At 40.7% G+C, this 23,244-nt stretch overlaps 1 protein-coding gene across 1 annotated transcript in view; it reads right to left on the reverse strand.

Moving 5' to 3' along the window:
- Positions 1–23,244, reverse strand: part of LOC120055948 (solute carrier family 22 member 23-like) — a 79,752-nt gene that overhangs the window by 51,039 nt on the left and 5,469 nt on the right. The gene's annotated exons all lie outside the window — the stretch shown is intronic.

Here is a 23,244-nt window from a genome sequence, read left to right on the forward strand (position 1 = left end):
TAACCGCTGCTGGGAAAAAACCTTAGGGGGAACTGAAGTAGATATATGTAGAGTATGTCTAACAAATCAATCCTTTACTGATTCAAGTCTACGTTGTAAAGTATGTGTACAATACATACAGAATAAACCCACTTTAGTCAATGATGATAATGTCACCCCAAATCTGTTTGACTTATCCACTCCACTATCACCCCACACTTTCAGCCCAATGCAGCTGTGAGTAAACAGTACTGAGAGGCAGGCTGTTGGGGTTACTGGGTTCCTGGTACTCTGGTCTGGAATGGAGCCTCCTCTGTGCTCCCAGCTGTCTGAGGGATATAAGAGTCAAGGAGAGGGTGTGTAAGGGTGGGGCGTGATGGTGACAGGTGTGTGACACATGGGGTGTCTGTCTATCGATGTGACACCCGGAGTATAGCTCTGGTTAGCCAACAGAGACAGACAAGCACACACAAGATTTGGTTCCAAATTCTGAGATTAGCCAATACATACCCAAAGACACAGCTTTGGAAAGTACCAAACAGCACATCCATTACTTTGCATTGCTTTTTGATTTCTGGTAAACGTGAATGCAATGGCTCGGAACTGGTCGATTGTTTGGTCGTTAGGCTGTTGGTTGACCGAGATTGTGTTAGTCGAGCAGTAACAAATATATATAAATAAATATAAATATATTTGTGCCCATCTCAGTGAACTAATCCATTGCGGTGGCCTAGACTAAAACCCAATTCATGCTTGAGCCTGCACAGCCATGCAGAGGCCAAATCGAGCTCTGTACCGTATTACCATGCGCCTCCCAAATTTTGTAACAACGTGGAGCTCTCTGTACAGCGCAACATTGACATGATTGGTTGACGGTAGAAAATACAAACTCATTTCCTTGACAACAGCTCTGCACTGTTCTGCGAAGCGCAATAAGTATGAATGCCCTGACTTCTGCTGAGGTCGTATCACCTGGCCAAGGCAGACGTCGGATTGACAATGCGCCCAGTAGTAGATCACCAGTAGTAGATTTACTGTTATTTCTTAGCATTTCTAATCTACAATGTTTGTTACTTTGGTTACAGTAATTTATGATAATGCATTCAATATTATTCCAGTCTTCCCGTTTTCATTGTCAGAATCGACACATTGTTTGCAGAGTGCACAACCTATTCTACACTTGTGAGAAACAATTTTGTTTATTTTCATTCCATTTACGAGTTTTGTGAATTTAGTCATTGTGTTTTGTTTGGAGCGATCCTGTCAATGTTGAGTAAGGACACGCACGCATAGAAGTAGGGGGATTTGATAGTATTTCTGATTGGCTTTATGCATCACCAACTATGACCTGTGGATCTTCTCAGATTAATGTTTTCTTCACCTCAAACAGCAAGAAAACAAAGTCTGTTTTTACATCCATTGAGAATTACAATAGTTCCTCAATGTATTTGAAAAATCTATCTAGCTTTCTCCCTTTCGATAACCACTCAGCGTGGAAGGGAAAAATGTCATGCTCTGATCCAGTGGAAACGTCATAAAATAGGCCTACCTGATTACTTCTTATCTGTGTTTGACTTGGACTGGAATAGGTTCTGGTACTGTTTATATTTAGGTGCAGGAGCTCTACAATACTTTTGAGCTAATATTCTATGAGAGGAACAGGAGCTCAAGGAGGAGAAAATTTGAGGTGCCGGTACTCAGCTCTGGTGAGCTCCTGCCCAAGTTGAGCACTGCTTCTTATCCCTTGTGCAAATGGCCTACAGCTGTTGTCTGTCCTGAGCTCGCTGGGGCAGGAAACTCTGAGGGAACAGAATATTTTATACAATATTGCAAGTTAGTTAGTGCAAGTTTCAGGCCAGATCCAAGTGATTCGTTTATTTTTTGTAATAATTTTTGTAGCCCTTTTTCCATATCCAATTCGTAGTTACAGTCTTGTCCCATAGCTGCAACTCCCGTACGGACTCAGGAGAGGCAAATGTCGAGAGCCATGAATCCTCCGAAACGCGACCCTGCCAGACCTCACTGCTTCTTGACACACTGCTCACTTAAGCCGGAAGCCAGACGCACCAATGTGTCGGCGGAAACGCTGTACAACTGATGCAATGTTTCAAGTTCCTTGCAGACAGGCCATATGTAGCCAATGTGATTTATATGATATTCATTTATATCAGGATATTTTCTACCTGCAAGCTGCAATGTTTTTATTTGTTGGCTTTATGTAGGCTATTTTTACATTGTTGGCAATGGCAATAGAATTACCTTTTTAGGTTTGTATCATTTTCATTTAGATTTGGATATAATTTTTATTAACCACATGACAATGATTTTCAGATATGAAGATATATATTCAGATATATATTTGCATATTATTAGTAGTGTTGGATAGAAAACACTCTGAAGTTTCTAAAACTGTTTGAATTATGTATGTGAGTATAACAGAACTCATATGGCAGGCAAAAACCTGAGAAGTTCCACTTCCTGTTTGGATTTTTTCTGAGGTGGCAGATTTTCAACCAAGCTCTCATTGAAATTACAGCGAGATATGGATGAGTTTTCACTTCCTACGGCTTCCACTAGATGTCAACAGTCAATAGAACTTTGTCTGATGACTCTAATGTGAAGGGGGGCCGAAGGAGACAGGAATTAGTCACCACTGCCACGAGCTGACCATGCTTTGACCACGCGCGTTCACGTGATAGGCAGCTCCGTTCCATCGCTCAACTGAAGTCAATGTAATTCTCCGGTTGGAACGTTATTCAAGATGTATGTTAACAACATTCTAAAGATTGATTCAGTACATCGTTTGACATGTTTCTACTGACTGTTATGGAACTTTTGGATATTTCGTCACGTTATAGTGGACGCGCTTTGTGACTTTGGAATTGTTTACCAAACGCGCTAACCAAAGTAGCTAATTGGACATAAATAACGGACATTATCGAACAAATCAAGCATTTATTGTGGACCTGGGATTCCTAGGACTGCATTCTGATGAAGTTCATCAAAGGTAAGGAAACATTTATCATGTATTTTCTGGTTTCGTTGACTCCAACATGGCGGCAAATTTGGTTATTGTTCTGAGCGCCGTCTCAGATTATTGCATGATTTGCTTTTTCCGTAAAGTTTTTTTGAAATCTGACACAGCGGTTGCATTAAGGAAAGGTATATCTATAATTCCATGTGTATAACTTGTATTATCATCTACATTTATGATGAGTATTTCTGTTGAAACGATGTGGCTATGCAAAATCACTTGATGTTTTTGGAACTAGTGAATGTAACGCGCCAATGTAAACTCAGATTTTTTTATATAAATATGAACGTTTTTGTTTGACTTGTTTGGACGAAGTTTAGCGGTAGCTTTTTGGACTCCTTTGTCTGCATGTTGAACGAGTGGATTACTGAAATCGATGGCGCCAACTAAACAGACTTTTTGGGATATAAAGAAGGATTTTATCTAACAAAACGACCATTCATGTTGTAGCTGGGATCCTTGGGATTGCAAACAGAGGAATATTTTATTTATTTTATCGCTATTTGTGATTTTGTGAAGCCTGTGCTGGTTGAAAAATATGTTGATGTGGGGCCATCCTCTGACAATCGCATGGTATGCTTTCGCTGTAAAGCCTATTATAAATCGGACAATGCAGTTAGATTAACAAGAATTTAAGCTTTTAGATGATACAAGATACTTGTATGTTCATGAATGTTTCATATTACGATTATTTATTTGAATTGCGTGCCCTGCAATTTCACAGGATGTTGTCGACAGTTGTCCCGCTAGCAGGACACCTATCCCTAAGAAGTTTTAAAGCATCAGACAAGCTCAAAGCATATAGTTTATTTTATTAAAACACATAGGGTGTGTCTATACAGTTGAAGTCGGAAGTTACAATACACTTAGGTTGGAGTCATTAAAACTTGTTTTTCAACCACTCCACAAATTTCTTGATAACAAACTATAGTTTTGGCAATGGTTAGGACATCTACTTTGTGCATGACACAAGTAATTTTTCCAACAATTGTTTACAGACAGATTAATTCACTAATAATTCACTGTATCACAATTCCAGTGGGTCAGAAGTTTACATACACTAAGTTGACTGTGCTTTTAAACAGCTTGGAAAATTCCAGAAAATTATGTCATGGCTTTAGAAGCTTCTGATAGGCTAATTGACATAATTTGAGTCAATTGGAGGTGTACCTGTGGATGTATTTCAAGGCCTACCTTCAAACTCAGTGCCTCTTTGCTTGACATCATGGGAAAATTAAAATAAATCAGAAAAGAAAATGTAGACCTCCACTAGTCTGGTTCATCCTTGGGAGCAATTTCCAAATGCCTGAAGGTGCCACGTTCATCTGTACAAACAATAGTACGCAAGTATAAACACCATGGGACCACGCAGCCGTCATACCGCTCAGGAAGGAGACGCGTTCTGTCTCCTAGAGATGAACGTACTTTGGTGTGAAAAGTGCAAATCAATCCCAGAACAACAGCAAAGGACCTTGTGAAGATGTTGGAGGAAACAGGTACAAAAGTATCTATATCCACAGTAAAACAGTTCTATATCGACATAACCTGAAAGGCCGCTCAGCAAGGAAGAAGCCACTGCTCCAAAACCGCCATAAAAAAGCCAGACTACGGTTTGCAACTGCACATGGGGACAAAGATCGTACTTTTTGGAGAAATGTCCTCTGGTCTGATGAAACAAAAATAGAACTGTTTGGCTATAATGACCATCGTTATGTTTGGAGGAAAAGGGGGGAGGCATGCAAGCCGAAGAACACCATCCCAACCGTGAAGCACGGGGGTGGCAGCATCATGTTGTGGGGGTGCTTTGCTGCAGGAGGGACTGGAGCACTTCACAAAACAGATGGTGTCATGAGGGAGGAAAATGATGTGTATATATTGAAGCAACATCTCAAGACATCAGTCAGGAAGTTAAAGCTTGGTCACAAATGGGTCTGCCAAATTGACATTGACCCCAAGCATACTTCCAAAGTTGTGGCAAAATGGCTTAAGGACAACAAAGTCAAGGTATTGGAGTGGCCATCACAAAGCCCTGACCTCAATCCTATAGTAAATGTGTGGGCAGAACTGAAAAAGCGTGTGCGAGCAAGGAGGCCTACTAACCTGACTCAGTTACACCAGATCTGTCAGGTGAAATGGGCCAAAATTCACCCAACTTATTGTGGGAAGCTTGTGGAGGGCTGCCTGAAACATTTGACCCAAGTTAAACAATTTAAAGGCAATGCTACCAAATACTAATTGAGTGTATGTAAACTTCTGACCCACTGGGGATGTGATGAAAGAAATAAAAGCTGAAATAAATCATTCTCTCTACTATTATTCTGACATTTCACATTCTTAAATATATAGTGGTGATCCTAACAGCCACCACTAACATTTAGTGGCCGCTGCCAACATACTGACTCAACTCCAGCCACTTTAATAATGGGAATTGATGGAAATTATGTAAAAATGTATCACTAGCCACTTTAAACAATGCCACTTAATATAATGTTTACATACTCTACACTACTCATCTCATATGTATATACTGTACTCTATATCATCTACTGCATCTTGCCATCTTTATGTAATACATGTATCACTAGCCACTTTAAACTATGCCACCTTATGTTTATATACCCTACATTACTCATCTCATATGTATATACTGTACTCTATACCATCTACTGCATCTTGCCTATGCCGTTCTGTACCATCACTCATTCATATATCTTTATGTACATATTATTTATCCCTTTACACTTGTGTGTATAAGGTAGTAGTGGTGGAATTGTTAGGTTAGATTACTTGTTGGTTATTACTGCATTGTCGGAACTAGAAGCACAAGCATTTCGCTACACTCGCATTAACATCTGCTAACCATGTGTATGTGACAAATACATTTTGATTTGATTTGATTTGACTTAAAACAGGGGATTTTTACTAGGATTAAATGTCAGGAATTGTGAAGAACTGAGTTTAAATGTATTTGGCTAAGGTGTATGTAAACTTCCGACTTCAACTGTATATGGAAAAATAGACTTTTAACAATTTTGACCACTCGATTGGGTGAAAGAACAGACGACTTTCGGGTTACCAAGATTTGTTTTAGTCGGGGACAGCCCTAGAACGAATAAAACAATGTTCTTCATTTGGGAACAGGAGGACTGAGTTTGCACTCTGTATTTCCTTCTCAATTGAAACTGAAGTTCCCCACTCTTTAGGCTATGTCTTTAGGCTATTAGAGTTTATGACCTCTTATAACCTCTGGCATAGCGATCTGTCCTGTTCAGGGTAAAAAGCTCCAGCTCCACGATTATGCACTGTCACGAGGCAGTGATCACATGACACACACATGCATACTTTCGGTATCGATGTCACTAGGGGACAAGACCAAGATGGGAGGCAAACAAGTTCCCCAATGTTGAGCAATACCACATAAACCATGAGGTAGTGTGTCAAAGCCAAGGAAGTCTGCTCTGTCTTTGGCCGTGTCAAACTTGCGTGTTGAAAGTGTGATGTGTGTCAGAGCTGGGACTATGTATAAGACCATGGGATATGGAGAACTCATGACCGTGCAGAATGGGGGATCAACCAGACCACGCGGCCAGGGTGCCTGACTAAGCGTGACAGATGAACGCAGTTCAAAGCAGCTGGTGACCGCACAGTTGAAAGGAACCTCAACCATTAATAAGCACCAAAGAGAGAGCTGACTGTGCAAGAAGCCTGACCACATCTTAGTTAGAGGAACAGAGTGTTTTAATGTTAACCACGATAAAAATCCTAACCACGACTGAGGTCAAGGGACAAAATATGTTAGCTAGTAATCCTGATGTCGACCGTACGTGACCACGGTCATGTCACTACAGAAGTTCAGCTAGCTACTCGACAGAACATTCCGTCCCATATGGTTCCTTTAGTGCCCTCACTCACTATTGTAATGTTCATTAGGGATAGCTGAATTGTAGGCTCTATGTTAGACAGTAGGCAATGCCTTATTAATCCTTTAGTTTGACAGGCAGGCGGGAGTACAAAAGGCCTATTGGTGCTCTGGGTCTGTGTGTGACAGCAAGGGAGGGCATCAGGCCCCGAACACTAACCCAAGTGAGTGGGGGGGGGGGGGGGGGGGCAGGAGCCCCCCTGCAGGCATCCTACTGCGGTGTCTACCGTGTCATTTAACACCAACGGCCACAGCTGCATGTACAGTACATATCTAACTAGAGATACAGTCTTATACTCAGCTGGCTCCTCCCCGGATTTAGTGTTAAATGCTCTACAACAAAGCTTTCGTAGTGTCCATATAGCTTTATCTATCCTTAACCTTGGTCTGAGCACCTCCAAAACAAAGGTCATGTGGTTTGGTAAGAAGAATGCCCCTCTTCCCACAGGTGTTATTACTACCTCTTGAGGGTTTAGAGCTTGAAGTTGTTACATCATACAAATACTTGGGATTATGGCTATACGGCTGTCCTTCTCTCAGCACATATCAAAGCTGCAGGCTAAAGTTAAATCTAGACTTGGCTTCCTCTATCGTAATCGCTCCTCTTTCACCCCAGCTACCAAACTAACCCTGATTCAGATGACCATCCTACCCATGCTAGATTACGGAGACATAATTTATAGATCGGCAGGTAAAGGTGCTCTCGAGCGGCTACGTGTTCTTTACCATTCGGCCATCAGATTTGCCACCAATGCTCCTTATAGGACACATCACTGCACTCTATACTCCTCTGTAAACTGGTCATCTCTGTATACCCGTCGCAAGACCCACTGGTTGATGCTTATTTATAAAACCCTCTTAGGCCTCACTCCCCCCTATCTGAGATACCTACTGCAGCCCTCATTCTCCACATACAAAACCCGTTCTGCCAGTCACATTCTGTTAAAGGTCCCCAAAGCACACACATCCCTGGGTCGTTCCTCTTTTCAGTTCGCTGCAGGTAGCGACTGGAACGAGCTGCAAACACACACTCAAACTGGACCGTTTTATCTCAATCTCTTCATTCAAAGACTCAAACATGGACACTCTTACTGACAGTTGTGGCTGCTTTGTGTGATGTATTGTTGTCTCTACCTTCTTGACATTTGTGCTGTTGACTTTGCCCAATAATGTTTGTACCATGTTTTTGTGCTGCTACCATGTTGTGTTGCTACCATGTTGTTGTCATGTTGTGTTGCTACCATACTGTGTTGTCATGTGTTGCTGCCTTGTTATGTTGTTGTCTTAGGTCTCTCTTTATGTAGTGTTGTGTCTCTCTTGTTGTGATGTGTGTTTTGTCCTATATTTATATGGTATTTCTTTTTTTCCTTTTTTTATCCCAGGCCCCCGTCCCCGCAGGAGGCCTTTTGCCTTTTGGTAGGCCGTCATTGTAAAAAATAATTTGTTCTTTAACTGATACGTCTAGTTAAATAAAGGTTAAATAAATAAATAAATAAATAAAAAGAGGGAGGGAGGGATGAGAGAATGAGTAGAAAGAGGGAGAAGGTGGGTGAGATAGAGAAGGAAACAAAATGCTTGACAGTGAATGGAGAGAGATAAAGAAGGAGAAAGGGAATAGGGAAATATAATGAGTAAATAGAGAGACAGATAGACACATTAAATGCTTGGCAGGGAGTGTGAGGCGAGGGAGACAGGGAGAGTGGAGTGAGACTGCTGCATAGTTACTGCCTAGCAACAGACTATCCCCTTGGTTATGAGTCTTTTTCTAATTTACAGTATAAGTTTAGAAAGATTCTCTCATCTCTGGGATCAGGGAATAGAGGAGAGTAGGAGGTGTGAGAGAGAGAGAGAGAGAGAGAGAGAAGCACACATCCAGCAGGAGAAGGACACATCCTTAATTACTTGTCCATATTTAAACAATACAAGCTAAAGCCTTTGAAGTCTGCCCCTTCGGTTATTTTATTGTTTGAGTGCATTAGCAAGAAACACACTCCTGAACTGAAGACTCCTGAACTGAATGTATAGAGAGAGAGAGAGAGAGAGAGAGAGAGAGAGAGAGAGAGAGAGAGAGAGAGAGAGAGAGAGAGAGAGAGAGAGAGACAGGGAAAGCTATGATCCCTTATTGATGTAACTTCTTAAATCCACTTCAACAAATGTAGATGAAGGGGAGGAGAATGCTCTTGAGACAACTGAGACATGGATTGTGTATGTGTTCCATTCAGAGGGTGAATGGGCAAGACAAAATATTTAAGTGCCTTTGAACGGGGTATGGTAGTAGGTACAAGGCGCACCGGTTTGAGTGTGTCAAGAACTGCAACTCTGCTGGGTTTTTCACGCTCAACAGTTTCCCATGTGTATCAAGAATGGTCCACCTTCTGTTCTGCCCTCAGGCTGTTCTGAGGGCAAAAGGGAGAGAGAGCTCTGGGACACATTCCATCACCGTTAGTCGTCATAGAAAATGTGATAATATAAATCCAAACTGTTCAATCAGTGACATCATTTAGAAAAGTAAGATGCGACTCATTGAGAAATCACCTATGTAAGCAATGCCATATTCCAGAGCTGTTGTGTAAATTGTATTTCATATTCATATCCTAGATAACTATCATTCCAGAATCAATTCTCAAGTTACACATTAAAGGTTGGACTAATTGCAGACATGTTCAAAAAGACTCCCGAGTGGCGCAGCGGTCAAAGGCACTGCATCTCAGTGCAAGAGGCGTCACTACAGTCCCTGGTTCAATCCCAGGCTGTATCACAAAGGGCGGTGCATAACTGGCCCAGTGTCATCTGGGTTTGGCCGGGGTAGGCTGTCATTGTAAATAAGAATTTGTTTTTAACTGACTTGCCTAGTTAAATTAATTTTTAAAAATAATAATAAAAAGACATACAATTTACATGCTGAGCAGACAATGGTGACATCTATTCAAAAACCACCTCAGGTCAAAAACATAATGTAGCCTATTGAAGTCTCTCTCTACTGTTAACATTCATGGAGATAATGGTATCTTCTCTTTCAGGGGCACAATTAACAGTCTGAGGAAACGTAGCATTATTTCTCTAATGATCATGCAGTGACAGGGCAAGGAGGTGTGTGTGTGTGTGTATGTGTCCGAGACGGCGCACTATCAATGACAGTTGGTTCCAGTGCCTGTCAGCCCAGTTTCTGTGTGAGAGAGATACAGAATAGCTGATCAGATACATCTGCAGTGTTGTCGCTGAGGTCTGCATGGAGCCTGGCAATACTCAACACTTTGTTACTGTATCCTGAAAGTGTCCACACAGACAGACTTGAAAACAACAAGGATAAAAAAGATATTCCTCAGTTTGTGTGTGTGTACACTAAGATAGTAGCTTAGATTGAGAGTGTGTAACCTTCTTTTGTGAGGAAAGAGAAAGATAGACGAAACAAATAGCATTAGGTGGATAGTGGGTAAAACGAGAGGCGGTTGCTGCATGATTCTCATCGCTTTCTAACTCACCACTTCTCTCACACACACACACACACACACACACACAGTGCTCCAGCATATCCTGTCATGGCAATGTAGATGAACCATATAATTAAATTAATTTGATCAATCTCACTGTTTGTGATTAGAGAGGGAAGGAGAGAAAGGGCGTGATCAGCTACTTCCCTTCCAGTCTTGCATTCCATCACTTGATCTTACAGTTTTTCTCAATTGCTAAAACACTAAAACCCATTGGCTGAACAAAGTTCTCAGTTGCCTGGACTCATTTGGCTAATTATGCAGTCTGTTGTCAATACCTTAAACCATTTCACATGGTAAAACACAATTTGCAGATCTCACTTAGACTTTTCAGCAAAACTCTAAACACATTCTCATTCTCAAAACACATTCTTCACTCTTCACTCTAATGCACATGTCATCCATACTGGTAAACACAAGTGGCAACAATCAAATACAAATAGAGAACACATGTCATTGATTGAACACAACCACTCAAAATTGATTTAACCTGTTTCAAATGATGCGACACAACCAATATCAGCCAGTTCAGAGAGCAAACAGGTTGTTGAAGGTGGGAAGGAGAAAGTCTGAGAATGGATAGAAGAAACAATGTGAGAGGACGAGGACGAGTGCATATGCGAGGTGGGCGATGAGGAGGAAGAGGAGGAGGAGGGCAAGAAAGAGGAAGAGGAGGACGAAGAGGAAGAGGAAGACAAAGAGTGGAAATATCTGATGAAATTCGAGCAACAGTTATAGACCATGTTCTTGTCCATGGACTGACAATGAGGGAAGCAGGACTTAGAGTGCAACCCAGTTTGAGCCGATTTTCTGTGTCCACCATAGTAAGGACATTCAGAGAAGAGAACAGGTACAGTATACTACTGTATTTTTGTAATTGCAAATTTACTGTACTACACTATATGCAGCTGTTTCAATAGACATTTGTAAAGTTAATCACTGTATGTATTGTACTGCATGAATATGTTTTGTAACTGCACAACTACTTTTTGTAGAATTGCAAGGCTGCCACATGCAGGTGGAAGGACAGCTATATTCACTCGGGAGCAAGAGTGTCAGGGTTGTGTGCGGAGAATTTTGGAGTCAAACGCAGGACACAGGTGTTGAGCGAAACCACAGTGTTTTACTCAAAATAAATGCACAATTCCACAACTGGAAAATAAACAGATACATACACGTATCAACTACAACACCTAACGCACAAACAATCACGGACAAAACAGAAATGAAAGCCAGAGGGTTAAATAGGGAACATGATGGGGGAATTGAAACCAGGTGTGTATAATACAGACAAAACAAAACGAAACTGAAAAATGGATCGATGGTGACTAGAAAGCCGGTGACGTCGACCGCCGAACACCACCCGAACAAGGAGAAGGGCCGACTTCGGCGGAAGTCGTGACAAAGAGGCCGTTATAGGTCGCATGGTCCTTCAAGATAATGCAATACGACTCAGAGAAATCCAGGAACGAGGTGATACAAGACAACACACACTTCCAGGGAATCGACAGTGTGAGCATTTCCACAATTGACCGTGTCCTCCATCGTAACAGGATGCGAATGAAACAAGTATACAGAGTACCTTTTGACCGCAACTCACCAAGGGTGAAAGAACTGCGAGCTCAGTATGTGCAAGTAAGTGTACATTCAGAAACATTTACTGTAATCCAGATTGTCTACAGTACTAACACATACTATGTGAATGACATTACTCTTCAGTACATACAATGTATGTGAATCAGAAGCCTAATTGTACTCTACAGTATAGTACTGTCTCTGTACGACTTACAAAATCCTACATACAGTATATTGTATTTCTACACAGACAATATTTGACTTGGAATCCTTGGACAGACCCCATGAGTTCATCTTTGTCGATGAAGCAGGCTTCAATCTAACAAAGAGGAGAAGGAGAGGCTGAAACATAATTGGACAGCGGGCCATTGTTGAAGTCCCTGGTCAACGAGGTGGCAATGTCACAATCTGTGCTGCTATCAGCAACCATGGTGTTCTACATCACCATGTTACACTCGGGCCATATAAGACCCAGCACCTTCTAAGATTTATTGCCAATCTAAGAGATATTTTATTTGAGCAGCAGGTTCAAGAGCAGCAGGGTCAAGAGCTAAATGAGAATCCCATTCCCACCTATGTGATAGTGTGGGACAATGTCAGTTTCCACCGAGCTGCTCAGGTAAGAGAATGGTTTAACATCAATGGGCAGTTTATGAACTTGTACCTCCCTCCATACTCGCTTTTCCTGAATCCGATTGAGGAGTTTTTCTCCTCTTGGAGATGGAAAGTGTATGATAGACAACCCTACACCAGAGTAAATCTGCTGCAAGCCATGGATTTAGCCTGTGGTGATATAGGTGAGGAATCATGTCAGGGCTGGATACGGCACACAAGAGGCTTCTCTTGCTTGTGATGTCGACGAAGTGCTCTGGCCTGACCCAGCCCAAAGACAAGAAGAAGCACATTGATCACATGTTTACTCCTTTGATTTTTGTCCCTTTTATTATTGTATACTGTAGTAAAGTGCATTGTAGGCTGTATACTGTACAATGGACAAATTGTATGGCCCTGAACATTGTGCTTTCCATTTATTAACAGTACTGACTGCTCAATAGATTTTGACTGGTTGCAGGTTCATATCAACAAAGAAGAAGAATTACAGTATCACAGAGACAAAGGACACGCTTGTGAGATGCAGGGTACAGTACTGTAAAAATAGGGGTACAAGGAGGAGGGAGAACAAAAAACTAAATTGCAAAGAGCAAAGCAGAGTAGTAATTTCTGATCAATTTTGAGCTACTATGATAGAACATGTTTTCGTTCATCAAAAGACAATGACGGAAAAATATGAATATTTTTTTTGATTAAAAATGTACTTCTCCCTGAGAATTGTATGTTTTGAACAATGTGTTTCTATTTTTCGGTGTATTGTTTACTGACTGCTTGTGTCACGTTCCTGACCTGTTTTCTTTTGTCTTGTATTTATTTAGTTGGTCAGGGCGTGAGTTGGGTGGGTTTGTCTATGTGTGATTTTCTATGTTGGGATTTTGTGTTCGGCCTGGTATGATTCTCAATCAGAGGCAGCTGTCAATCGTTGTCCCTGATTGAGAATCATACTAAGGCAGCCGGGGTTTCACGTGTGTTTTGTGGGTGTTTGTTTCCGTGTTTGTATTCGTGCCACACGGGACTGTTGTCGGTTGTACTCATTTTTGTTATTTTGTTTCGTGTTAGTGTTCAGTTTCGTTTTAATAAATGATCATGAGCACTACCCACTCTGCGTGTTGGTCCGATCCATGCTCCTCCTCGTCTGAGGAGGAGAACGACTATGACGACCGTTACAGCTTGAGAGTGTATATCATTTTGATCACTTTGTTTATGATTTGAGAGCAGTGTTTGATTTTGAACACAGGTAAAACTGTTTCGAGGCGAATGTTTCATTTTGCGAGAGGAGTCAGAGGTTATGTAAATAGTGCTTGGAGATGAGGTTTTGTGTTTAATGTTTTCAGGAAATGGAGCAAGGTTTCAGAAATTGTGTTTTAGCAATTGAGAAAAACTGTTAAACAACTGCGACCAGGGACACAGGTTGCTCTGGGTCACACGTTCAGTTCCAGGTTTAATGCTGCTCTGCTCAAAAATACCACTACGAGAAACTAACTCCCTTCAGCAAATACATACAAAGACTGTATGAAGCTTTGTCTTTCAGTCCCACAGGCAGACCTCTCTTTCCTCACAGCTGACGTGTGTGTGTGTCTACACACAACTGACTTGGGCAGAGGGTTAACCCCTCCTAACAGCTGTGTTTGTCTCATGCTGTCCCACACTGATGCTGGGTCTGTAGATAAGACAGGACAGGAGAGGACAGCTGGACAAACAGACAGTGAATGTTTAAGGACTAGGCGTTCCTGTATTCACTCTCAGGGCGTTGGGGGGCATTGTCCAGTCCTGCTAGCACTACAGTGGAATTGGGTGCAAACCTTATCTCTCTGTACTTATGACAGTAGTTTCATGACATACAGTTATCTTGTTGTACAGTTAAAGCGTACAGACTTTCGTAAAACAATGTAACATCTGCTTACACAGGGGTGCCAGCTTGATGAGTAGTATATTCAGTATACTCTACTCCAGGCTGTGTGATGCTCGACCCATCCGGCCCATCTGTGTCTCTCTGTAATGATTCAGGCTCGTTTTATTATTTTATTCAGCTCTGTCCCCAAGAAGCCCCAGGTATAAATTAGAATCCACATCCACACCAGCCACTCTGGATTCCCCATCAGCCCCCATCCCCTACTCTGCTGAGCCCAGTGTTATCAAAGCCTTCTCTGAACATCGCTCTGAGGGGACAGAGCTGCACTGAGGGGCACTGTTACCATGCCATGACTATTCAAGGAGACGCTACCAAAGAAATCCATTGTGTCACTATGCTAGTATTTCAAGGAGATCGAGCCAAAGCTCTGATTGTATTATCACTATGTTGTATCATTTCTATGATATAACTATTCAAGGAGATATATCCAATGCTCTTAGGGGCCGATTCCGAACTGAGTTAAGCGTGAGTTATGCGTGAATGGAACGTGATTCCTTTTTTATGCACTTCTCTCTGTGTATTCTGACCTTGAACTTAAGCATGAGAACAGCATGCTATAAACGCAATCTCCGACTTTAATAGTATTTCAACAATGGTTTCACTTTCACAAGTGCCTCTGATTTAACAAATGATTGTACTTTATATTGATTATTATCGTAACAAATGCACTGATGAGGTCAAATTATATATAACCTGTCAGGATGTTGCATGAATTCACAATGGAAAAACAAACTAAATCAAAAAATTATTTATTACTCTCGCAATTTCACACATTTTAAACATATATTTCCCACCTTCTACGCTTGACAAGCAGTTCCTCTGTTCCAGCACATGGCACTGTGTCCACGCTTGGTCAAGGCTGTGCGTAAATTTACGCTCACTCTCAAGCAAACGTTCAAAATGATGAGTTTCATACTTTGCATGGAAATGATCCGACGCATGGTTTACACAGATTTGTGACTACGAATGATGGATAAATGAGGCTCCAGGAGTCGAGGGAGAGGGTTTATAGCGAGGTCCTTTAGTGGGATTGAACTCGTCCATTTACCTGAGAATCAATTCCTTCTGGGGACGACCTTGTTGGGTGTGTGTGTGTTTGTGTGTGTGTGTAATGGAATGATATGCCATTTTGTTCGATATTGTTAATATTGTGGTAACACTTTACCTTCAGATGCTCTTGTACCTGTGTAGTAAAGCTGTAATTACTACGGCAATAGATGATAATTTAGTAATAGCTTTGTAATTAATTACATAGCGAAGAGGCAAAATGGTAGGCTATATAAAATAGTTATGAGTTTCACAGGGTTGGGAAGGTTACTTTCTAAAAGTAATCCATTAGTTACCTGTCCAAAATTGTAATCAGTAGCATCACTTTTGGATTACCCAAACTCAGTAACGTAATCTGCCTACTTTCATTTAAGAAGCATTGGAAGAAGACAAAAATGTATATTACCAATTGAATGACATCTATTGCAGGATAAGCCAATGTTAGAGTTTACATAGCTGCCCATAAATGGATGTTGGATTTTACTACATGGGTTGGTTATTTAGGCTTCTTCTAACCCATTGCTTTCTACTGGGACGGCAGGTAGCCTAGTGGTTAGAGCGTTGGGCCAGATCTTCAAGAATAGGACTTGGAAATATAGATTAGCTCAATTGTTTTATCTGAACATAGCTAATAAGTCCATAGTTTTTAGGTTAACTACCGCGGAGTGAAGTTTTGTTTATGATTTTATTGTCTTGGAGGACTGATTGGGCTGTCATGGGCTCGCATGCTTTAAGCAAAACCGAAAAGTGCTATTTGCATGTGAAAAACGTATTCACATCGGTTCACATCAGGCAATGCTTCTTGTAAATAGCAAACTCAAATTTTGTGAGTGTTTTTATAGGGCAAGGCAGCTCTAACCAACATCTCCAATCTCGACTCATTGATTGGACTCCAGGTTAGCTGACACCTGACTCCAATTAGCTTTTGGAGAAGTCATTAGCCTAGGGGTTCACATACTTTCCCAACCTACACTGTGAATGTTTAAATGATGTATTCAATATAGAAAAATTGAATAATTTCTGTGTTATTAGTTTAAGCACACTATGTTTGTCTATTGCTGTGACTTAGATGAAGATCAGATCAAATTTGATGACCAATTTATGCAGAAATCCAGGTAATTCCAAAGGGTTCACATACTTTTTCTTGCCACTGTAGGCCTATTGTTTATGTTTTTGTTGGTGACACTTTGATATCTCGATAATTTGCAGCTGTTTAAGTTAATCAAGTGTGCGAGTTTGAGCATGACTCCGTTAGGCCTATGGAATTTCTTTGGGAATCATCACGAATTAGATTGAGTAATAAGCCCCACCCGTGGTCTTCTTAAATTAAACTTGTTTTTGACAGTATGGATCACAATACCAAGGAAGACAAGAACTCCCTCAAACTTTTATTCGACAGGCTGGGATCCGCACTATGCAACTGTTGCAAGAGAGAATTTTTCATTGGTTGTCCACTGGTCACAAAACTAATGATTGAAAGGCAGCTTAATCTTCTTCAACTCAACCATTATTGGGTTAAGTACTAGAGGTCGACCGATTATGATTTTTCAACGCCGATGCCGATTATTGGAGTACCAAAAAAGCCTATACCGATTAATCGACCGATTTAAAAAAAAAATTGTAATAATGACAATTACAACAATACTGAATGAACACTTATTTTAACTTAATATAATACATCAATAAAATCAATTTAGCCTCAAATAAATAATAAAACATGTTCAATTTGGTTTAAATAATGCAAAAACAAAGTGTTGGAGAAGAAAGTAAAAGTGCAATATGTGCCATGTAAGAAAGCTAACGTTTAAGTTCCTTGCTCAGAACATGAGAACATTTGAAAGCTGGTGGTTCCTTTTAACATGAGTCTTCAATATTCCCAGTTAAAAAGTTTTAGGTTGTAGTTATTATAGGAATTATAGGACTATTTCTCTCTATACCATTTGTATTTCATTAACCTTTGACTATTGGATGTTCTTATAGGCACTTTAGTATTGCCAGTGTAACAGTATAGCTTCCATCCCTCTCCTCGCTCCTACCTGGGCTCGAACCAGGAACACATCGACAACAGCCACCCTCGAAGCAACTTTACCCATGCAGAGCAAGGGGAACAACCACTCCAAGTCTCAGAGCGAGTGACGTTTGAAACGCTATTAGCGCGCACCCCGCTAACTAGCTAGCCATTTCACATCGGTTACACCAGCCTAATCTCGGGAGTTGATAGGCTTGAAGTCATAAACAGCGCAATGCTTGAAGCACAATGAAGAGCTGCTGGAAAAACGCACGAAAGTGCTGTTTGAATGAATGCTTACGAGCCTGCTGCTGCCTACCACCGCTCAGTCAGACTGCTCTATCAAATCATAGACTTAGTTATAACATAATAACACACAGAAATACGAGCCTTAGGTCATTAATATGATCGTATCTGGAAACTATCATCTCGAAAACAAGACATTTATTCTTTCAGTGAAATACGGAACCGTGTTAGTGGAATTAAATGATTCCTCTAATGTACTCATTAATTAAATTCAATCTGTCTATTTATAAGAATTTGTAAGATACTTATTAACATAAAATAGACAGGATACAGTCTTATTAAAATTAGATAATAGAATTTATTCTCGGAGCACGCTCCCATTTTGTCACGCCCTGGCCTTAGTATTCTTTGTTTTCTTTATGTTTTTTAGTTAGGTCAGGGTGTGACATGGGGAATGTATGTGTTTTGTAGTGTCTATGGGGTGTTGTATGTGTATGGGGCAGAGTAGAGTATAGTTGTCTAGTTATGTCTATGGCTGCCTAGATTGGTTCTCAATCAGAGACAGCTGTCATTCATTGTCTCTGATTGGGAGCCATATTTAAGGCAGCCATAGGCAGTAGGCTTTTGTGGGTAGTTGTCTATGTCTATGTTCTATGTTCTATGTTGCATGTGTGCACTTAGTTCAGGTTTAGCTTCACGATCGTTTGTTTTGTTCATTTTGTAAGTGTTTGTTTTTTCCTTCATTAAAAGAAGATGTATTTTTCACGCGCTGCGCCTTGGTCCTCTCTCTCTCACGAAGACGATCGTGACACATTTGATCATAAACAACAGGTTTATATACAAGATATGACGTCATAGGTTACAGAATAAGTCTCATTGTCCTGACAAATAGAAAACAGGTTCAAAAGTTCATTCCAACTTCACAGCGCACACACACAATATAATCTATTATCCTGAAGGCTCACTATAATTTATTACCACTTTAGCAGACAACTCAAGATAATGGAAGACCTAAAAAGTTACCCACAGCCTTATCTAAACACCTCAGGGCTAAGTTGGGTCAGTTCAACCATAGTTTAACGACCCTTTCTGCTTATTTTATAACCCACAACACAAATCTCTTTTCACCAGGCGTGCAGAGTTCAATTAGTTATAGTTTTATCTAAAGCTAGAATGTTTTAATTATTTATTAACAAAATTCCTAACAACCGTTACGTATTTTATCTAAAGGGTGGCATCCATAAGTCTAAATATTCCTGTTACATTGCACGACCTTCAATGTTATGTCATAATTACGTAAAATTCTGGCAAATTAGGCGGCCCAAACTGTTGCATATACACTGACTCTGCGTGCAATGAACGCAAGAGAAGTGACACAATTTCACCTGGTTAATATTGCCTGCTAACCTGGATTTCTTTTAGCTAAATATGCAGGTTTAAAAATATATACTTCTGTGTATTGATTTTAAGAAAGGCATTGATGTTTATGGTTAGGTACACATTGGAGCAACGATACGCACCACATCGATTATATGCAACGCAGGACACGCTAGATAAACTAGTAATATCATCAACCATGTGTAGTTAACTAGTAATTATGATTGATTGATTGTTTTTTATAAGATAAGTTTAATGCTAGCTAGCAACTTACCTTGGCTTACTGCATTGGCGTAACAGGCAGGCTCCTCGTGGAGTGCAATGTAATCAGGTGGTTAGAGCGTTGGACTAGTTAACTGTAATGTTGCAAGATTGAATCCCACGAGCTGACAAGGTAAAAATCTGTCGTTCTGCCCCTGAACGAGGCAGTTAACCCACCGTTCCTAGGCCGTCATTGAAAATAAGAATGTGCTCTTAACTGACTTGCCTAGTTAAATAAAGATTAAATAAAGGTGTAAAAAAAAAAATTGGGCCAAATCGGTGTCCAAAAATACCGATTTCCGATTGTTATGAAAACTTGAAATCGGCCCGAATTAATTGGCCATTCCGATTAATCGGACCTCTATTAAGTACACTTATACATTTGTGAACAACCATCCACAAGAACCATAATCCGTAAGGTGCAAATAGCTAAATGAGAGAGCAGCAGTGTAATTCACATCAATGCGCTATGTAATAAGTGATATTCATATCGCCCCGCCTGTAGGCTACACCACTGCTGTTGTCCTTACCTCCAAGCGTTTATTCAAATTGGATAATCTTTGGATGCTGACAGATGTTACACCATTGGATAACATAGCTTGGACTGTAGAATACAAAAGCCTATTCCTGCTCTTTTCCCACGATCCATCAAAAGCATTTGGTGTGTCATCATAGTGGTCTTTGACTTGTGGTCAGACTCACTCAGCCGAACAAACTTACTGTAAATTTGCGCCTTTTTTCAATGCTGATTTGAATGTCACTGAGAAAACAGAAAGGTGTCAAGAAATGTTTTCGCAAACATCCTTTCTGAATGTAAAAATAATAATAGAAGTAAACTCGTTTTTAGTTAAGTATCTGAAATCTGATTACAATATTTTTGCTGGTAACGTAAAGGATTAGAGTTACCTTTTTTTTGTAATCCGTTACTTGTAACGACTAAATGTGCATTTGAATATCCAAGATGGATGTCATGCATAGAAACATAAATATGAACGCTTACATGCTTTAGTGCAGGGGTGGGAAACTCCAGTCCTCGAGGGCCTGATTGGTGTCACAGTTTTGCCCCAGCACCAGCTAACACACCTGACTCCAATAATCACCTAATCATGATCTTCAGTTTACAATGAATTTTGATTAATCAGCTGTGTTTGCTAGGGATGGAGAAAAAGTGTGACACCAATCAGGCCCCCGAGGACTGGAGTTACCTGCCCCTGCTTTCTGTGTGTGTAACATAAAGCTATGCAGTCAGCCTGCTGTCCTCTGAGCATACAGACATTTCCTATTAGCCTCCCTCCAGACAGTACAGTAAAATGAAAGCGTGGCTGAAGTGTCCCTTGACTCGTGGTGGAATGAAACACTGTGCATGCCGGGCTGCTGCGTTTTTCTCTGCTGCTCGTTTAACAGGGGATATTATCTGTGATAAACAGATGTCCGAGGCTGTGGGGAGAGGGAGGGGCGCATGGCTGCTCCTAGTCGTATCACACTGGCCTAAAGTCTTGGTGTGATACTTAGAACCCCTTTGTGCAATACTGAGAGAGAGGCTTCAAAACCAGGCTCTTTATCAAGCTGGTCCTCTTATGCCTTTGAGCAGACTAGATGACATGTCTGTGGGTAAACTGGTGTATTTTAAGTAGTGTTTGATAAATGAACGTGTATGAAGCTTCAACAAAAAGCTAACACTTCCTTGCCACCCCCCATGAAGATGGATGGGTTAGGATACACATAAACATACAACAAAGTTGAGTCAAGATCACTTTTGCAGAGAAGAAGCAAGCTGAAATCTTAAAAAAAATAAAATAAACACGACTTAATAAAGTCGGAACATTAACCTAACAAAAATGTGGTTTGTGCAGTAGGCCTAATAAATCATTACAACATATTGGCTATATGCCTGGCATGCCAAAGTTGTTCTTCTCAGACCATATTGTAATTCAAAACTTAAGCTTTGATAACAAAATAGATCAGTTGGTGTACCACTTGCGAGGCACAGCTGAGCATAAATTGAATTAATTTGCAAATACTTAGATTTTTTATTTTACTGGACTGATGGTACTTGCATCTGATGTTCATGGTGCTTTCAAGACAACTGGGAACTCGGAAAAAACTAGGTCAAATCATGACGTCGGTGATCTTCTGATCGGAAATCCAGAGCTCAAGAAAGATACCCGTTTCCGACTTGGAATTCCGAGTTGTAAGACCTTTCAAAACGATCTTTGCCAGTTGGACCTTGTTTTTTTCCGAGTTCCCAGTTGTCTTGAACACACTGAAGTCGGAGATTTTCGAGTTCCCAGTTGTTTTGAACATAGCATTAGTCTCAGCGGAGAGGGAGAGAGCAATAGCCTCTCCCGGTCCCTAATTTCTCCTTCCTTTCCTCCGGTGAGACTGACCAGAGAGAGGGGACACCGTCGTCTATCTGATTGCGAAACTCGAGTCGCACCACATCTGTCTCATGCACAAATTCATGTTATTTCTATGACCAGAGAAAGTGAAATACTCCTTGACATTAAAATACACGATAAGCTGCAAATTATAATAAAAACGCAGGGCTATCGATACTTAGCTACTCATTCATTGCAACGCCAGTGGAAGTAGGGAGAAGCACATTTTATGTTTTGTAATAGTGTTGAATAAAAACAGTGTTGATTGTGCTGAATAAAAACGTAGACGTGAACTCAGTCATAAAAACAGCAGGTCTTTGCTGTATTCTTTGACAGTCTCTCTCTGGTCAAGGTTTTAAAAGTTATTAAATCTCAGGTAGGTTAGTATCAAACATTACTGTGGCCTGGGTTGTGGAAACTGTAGGCACGGTGATTGAGCTATCTGATTGGCCAGCGCAGTAGGCACACTGAATTTAGCCACAGATCTTCCAGTCAGCCTGGTAGGTTTTTGCATGCCGGTGCGCCGGGCTTCTGAATCAAGTGCACCTACTGCCAACAGTGCAACACGAATTTTAAAAAAGGAGCGCAAGCCTTAATAGAAATGTTTGGTGATCGACTAGGAATGCCTTGAAGATCATTCCTAGGTGATCGACCGGTTGGTGACCACAGGCCTATTGAGCAGTATTTACAATGTAGTAATATGTGTGACGTTAAAGCCCAGATAAAGTATGTTTTATTTAATCTTTAAAGCACTGTATGTCTAATAAATCACTGTGTGTTTATTCCATGAAAATAACTCAAAATACTTAAAGCATTTATTTTCCTGAGCCTCCTTTTGCCATTGAAATGCTCAGTCTGATCGTGTAGGCGTGTTAATACAAAGGTAAATATATTTACATACACAGACCTGATTGGCGGACAGGATTGTCTAGACTATATTCTAGAGTCTACCCCTCTTTCCCTTCAAAGTAGGAGGATACATATGCAAATAAAAGATGACCGATCATTGACACCTGAAAAGACTGAAATTCCAGGTGTTTATCTCAAAAAGCTCTTACACTAAAAGAGCATTTGTAACGGGCTTCCTCCTTCTCTTCATCCGAAGAGGAGTAGCAAGGATTGGACCAACGTGCAGCGGGGTGTGAATTCATAATGATTTAATAAACAAAACAGAAAACACGACGAACACGAAACACTTGAAAATCTACAAAATAACAAACGCAGTTAACAGACCTGGACACGAACTTACATAAAAACGTGAAGAACGCAATAACAGGAAAACTGACTACATAAAAGAACGAACGTACAAACAAACCGAGACAGTCCCGTGTGGCGCGACAAACACAGACACAGGAGAAAATCACCCACAAACAAACAGTGAGAACAACCTACCTTAATATGACTC

This window comes from Salvelinus namaycush, chromosome 11 (genome assembly GCF_016432855.1).
Source record: "Salvelinus namaycush isolate Seneca chromosome 11, SaNama_1.0, whole genome shotgun sequence".
Taxonomy (NCBI): Eukaryota; Metazoa; Chordata; class Actinopteri; order Salmoniformes; family Salmonidae; genus Salvelinus; species Salvelinus namaycush.